Source organism: Pinus tabuliformis, chromosome 2_2, assembly GCF_031772625.1.
Source record: "Pinus tabuliformis cultivar Carrire ecotype Pingquan chromosome 2_2, CPIR1, whole genome shotgun sequence".
NCBI lineage: Eukaryota > Viridiplantae > Streptophyta > Pinopsida > Pinales > Pinaceae > Pinus > Pinus tabuliformis.
The window spans coordinates 468,517,977-468,522,905 of NC_142300.1; the positions used below are offsets into that span (position 1 = coordinate 468,517,977).

Genomic DNA, 4,929 nt, shown 5'->3' on the forward strand with positions numbered 1-4,929 from the left:
GCATGTGAATGGCTTTACAGATATGCATTTAATATACGCGAATTTCCATCGCGTTTCTGAAAAGATTCCTGGTTGCAGCGGATCATCTGCTGCAATATTGTGCAATGTAAGGTACGTGATCTTTGGACGTGGCAGCTATCTTGCAAATTGAGTAGGTAAATATTGAGGGCTACTTAGGTGGATCGTATAGGTTGCTATTTATTATTATTATTATTATATCATTGCTATTTATTATTCTGGTTGGTTGCTATTTATTATTATTATTATTATATCATTGCTATTTATTATTCTGGTTTGGTGGTTGATCACACAGCTTGCTGCATCTGCTAAGCTATCTAATGCTCTCATATCATGTGCCCCTCTAGATATGAGTTATTTTGTCTTTCGTTTTTAAACGGTGAGAGAACTGTGATTCACCGTGTGAACACCGTCACGAATCACGATATACAGAGATATGGATCTCACATATTTGTCCAACGTAAACGGCAACTTTTTCCATCAAACACAGATAGCTATAAAGAATCTCTGTGCATCTATGTAAATGAAGAGCTGCCGTTTTCGGTGGACAAATTATCTGAGACCCGATATCAAAACAAGGCCTATTTCCAAAGGATGAAGAGCCTACTATCATCTAGCTTCAGGCGATTCTGCGAAACAGGTAACAAAAAAAATTATTCGGTTTATGAATTAATGCCAATTTTAGGGTTACGTATTTATTGTTCTACTCATACTTGCACTTGCAGATTGGTCTGACATAGCCTGACAGATGGCGGGTAGAATGGAAAACGAGGTCAAAATTTTTGGCAACGCCCTTTTGAAGAAGTGTTTGTTTAAGATGGGACTCGATCCCTCGACACAGTGAGAAAATGCAAGCCTTGAAGCAGAAGCTCGGCGTAGGTGGGCATTACACAGGCTGTTCGGAGCTTCTTCTAGATTTCGAAAACAGATTCACCTCAACACTTTCAGATGCTGATAAAAGTTGTCTCAAATTTAAATTCTCCACTGCGTTTTCTACTTTTTGTAACCCTGAGTCCATGTGTACTTCAACATTTAGCTTCCAAATGAATAACATCCACAACTACTCAACCTATCAAACGATTCATTCAAAGCTGTCATTAATTATTCTTAAATTTTGTCCATGATATTGGCTTCATCTTTGCCTTCTGTTAATGTGACACCCGATGCACAATCAGCGCTACTGATTGTCCCATTGGATAAGCAGATCGTGTAGATGTTCTGTGGTATTGTCAGTTGTAAAATCTTTCTTCAACCTATGCAGCCGTAGTTTTATGTATTTGCATAAACATGTCTCCTCTTTCTTCGTTATTTTGGCAGCAAAGCTCCTATTTACTTGCTGAATTTGAGTGAATCCATGACTGACTTGTCGTTTTCACTGCACAACAAATTATCTGAGACAACGAGGCTCATTTCCAAAGGAAGAAGAACAAACTATTATCCAACTGCATGCAATTCTACGAAACAGGTAACAAACAATTATATTCAGCACACTTCATTGATGAATGCCAATGTGAGGGTTTCGAATTCTGAAATGGTCAAAGTACCGGTTACAATTATTGTTCCTCTAACATTCGCATTGTCCGACAAAGGCTGACAGCTGCAGGGTGTTACGGAAAACAAGATTAATAATTTTGGGAGCACGCCTCTGAAGGAGTTTCTGTTTAAGAAGGGATTCGATCCCTCACCCATGTACTTTTACCAGAAATCCAATCCCTCGACACCATAGAAAGATTGGACCCGATACCTCGACACAGTGGGAAAAAGACATGAAGCAGAAGCTCGGTGTAGCTCGGAATTACACAGCATGTTTAGAGCTTCTTCTTGATTTCCCTGACAATGATTATAACAACAACAGTATCGGTTGCATGATTTCAGAATTCAGTAGTAATTTGCTGCCATGGCCAAAATTAAAACAACGACAGTATTGGCTGTATGATTACAAAATTCATTGGTAGTGTGCTGCCATGACCCAAATTACAGTGCCAAGATTTAATGTATAATATAATTTGCTTGAGAATTCACCTCATGTATATTGTATTTTGCTTTTTCTAGATTTAAGATAATTTATACACCATTCAAATTTATGTATAATGTATTTGGTAGAAAAATGTAGTGGTAGTAATATGATTTATTGAAAAAAAACATGGAATCCATTCAGAATGTTTGTTTGTTTACTTCATGAGATCAAGATATAAACGAATGTATGATCTGTCGTGATCATTTTTTCCCATTTTTATATGAATTTTTGGAAAGAACTTAATTTCATTTTCTACGGACATAATATCATCGCAATATTTCTCAAATAAAAACTAAAGAAAATAAATATTGCTAAATAAAAGCCAAGTGAAATCCAATATTGCCCTTACCAAATTTTATAAATAACCATTTAGTAAATAAATAGAGCATTCTACATAATATGATTTATGTCATCATTCTGAAAGTTTATAGGATCATTTTAGTAAAACAAGACCTACAATGCATGTCGAAATGAACACAAACATTTGTTGTGATCCTCTCTGTAATATCCCTACCCGTAAGAAACTCATGTAGTTACCATGAGTAAAAACATTATTAATATAGTATATGATTAACCGGTCCATCAAGAATCGGCTGTAAATAAGTTTTTAACTAATTAAATCCTTATCTTATCATTTGAAATTCCTTTCTTGGTGGATACGAAGGGTTTTTTTTGGAGTGTAACAACAACTAGGTCGAGCCAGAGCCCGACTTGCAGACCGGCTGTGCTATGAGCCTCTTGGGAATAATGCATCCCACAGCTTCTACTTTGAATCACGGATGGATGAGATCAATCTTCGGGGAGAATAAAGTAATTCTTGTCACCGTGCTAAAAGAGCAGAAAGAGTGTTATTACTCTCCGCAGCGCTAGTTTTCGAAGAGAGAGTTAAGTAGTGAAATATACTGTGAAGACAAAGGAAGTGACAGTCCATTCTGGCCACTATCTTCAAGAAACACAGGCGTTAACAATGTAGGGGCAAGGAGTCAGCCTTTAGAAAGACAAGTTATCGCATTAATTTGCTTAAACTTTACATAGTTATGCACATAGTGGATAATCATAGAGCTAAAAGAGTGTTATTACTTTCCAGCGGCCTGGCTGTGCTATGAGCCTCTTGGGAATAATGCTTCCCACAGCTTCTATTTTGAATCACGGTTGGATGAGATCAATCTTCGGGGAGAATAAAGTACATCTTGTCACCGTGTTAAAAGAGTGTTATTACTTTCCAGCAGCGCTACGTTTCGAAGGGAGATTTTGCATATTCTCTTTTAAGTAGTGAGATAGACTGTGAAGACAAAGGAAGTGACAGTCCATTCTGACCACTTTTTGCAAGAAATTATACAGGCGTTAACAATACAGGGGCAAGGAGTCAGCCTTTAGAAAGATAAGTTATCGCACTAGTTTGATTAAAATTTACATAGTTATGCACATGGTGGATAATCAATGGTGTTATGTTCTTAAGCAAGAGTTAAGTAGTTTAATTCTTGAAAATATTTCATGGGTTCTGTTGTGCTATACAACAACCCTCTCTGTTTCAAAATTTTTTATATAAAACTTTAATAAGAAATGGGTAACTTTTAGAATATAATAAGAAACTTTTGAAAATAACTTTTATAATGGGTCATATAAAAATTTGCTTTTAGGGTAGATTAAAATTGCAATCGCAATTTGCAAAACTTTTGAACCCATGGAAGTCTTTTTAAGGAAATCCGATCTGATTTGAGTCATAATAAAACCTTATCGTAAAAAGCTTTATCAAAGGAAATAATTATAAAAGCGAATTGTCACATCTTGCACATCCTTTATATCAACGGTGGACTTAAAAGTGTTCCATTGAGATTCGCCGATGTAATAACTCTATCGGAGATCACATATCGTTACTCGTTAAGAAAATGTCCCAAGTGTTTCATGGAAAACCTCTGATGCGATAAGCGCTAAAATCAGAAGACACATCCCAAAAGCTCCTTTGAAATCTTTCGATGCGATTTCATTATCGTATAACGCACTTTCGATAAAGGTAAAATATGAAGTATTGTGAACATGTGCAGTTTAAAGTTATAAGTCAATTATAAAGAAAATTTAAATGATCTACCAATTTTAAAAGATGTTGCCTCCCCATGCCAGCTCACCACTGATCGCAATCACAACCATGCAGAGGAACCATTTAAGCATGGCACTTGTAACTCCCAATCTGTGATCTGCGATTATTGCTAATCGCCAATCGGGAAGTCACGATACCCATTCTAAAAAGGACCGTTATTAATTTGCGATGCGACATACCATCACGGCATTAAAGTTTCACGTTGGAAGTTACGGGGAAATCATTAAAAAGCAGTTATGGTTGAATCCTTCAAAGATTTCATCCATGGTGGCTTAATATATCATAAATCTGTAGCATCTATTACGCTTAATTGTTGTTAGTCTTGTGCACTGTATATTAGCTTTTAACAAGTTTTTTCGCTATTACGTCCTTCTGTTTCATTTTGCAGAGCGAATCTGAAATCATCAGTCCAGCAAAAATGTCTAAGAGATGTCAGAAAGTAAAGGTCTCCGTCATAGTGAAAGATGAACCAACAAAGTTGGTACTGATAGCTGATACTACATGTTTAGGCCTTGGCAAGACTTCATGGGAGGGCATATATAATCTACTCGAAGCCGAGGAGCCAACCGTAATTGAAGAAGAAATAGGAACAGCTGATTCAAGTGATAAATCAGAAAATACTCTTAGGGATTTAGCCAACTCCTTCCTCCACAAAATAGCAGCTCGTGCGAAAGTGTTGCCATACAATGACTTGGTGAGATGGGTAATAGAGAGTATCAACATAACCGACAGAGTATTCTTTACAGCCGATGGAAGGATGTTCGAGACATTCAGGGCAGAAGATATCAAGAAGATG

At 36.6% G+C, this 4,929-nt stretch overlaps 1 long non-coding RNA gene across 1 annotated transcript; it reads left to right on the top strand.

Annotated features, from left to right (window-relative positions):
• The first annotated feature begins 535 nt into the window (after positions 1–535).
• Positions 536–2,105, top strand: LOC149193351 (uncharacterized). Its single transcript, XR_016254942.1, has 3 exons — positions 536–658; positions 744–1,483; positions 1,608–2,105. It is a non-coding gene; the product is annotated as an uncharacterized LOC149193351 (long non-coding RNA).
• Positions 2,106–4,929: the final 2,824 nt, after the last annotated feature.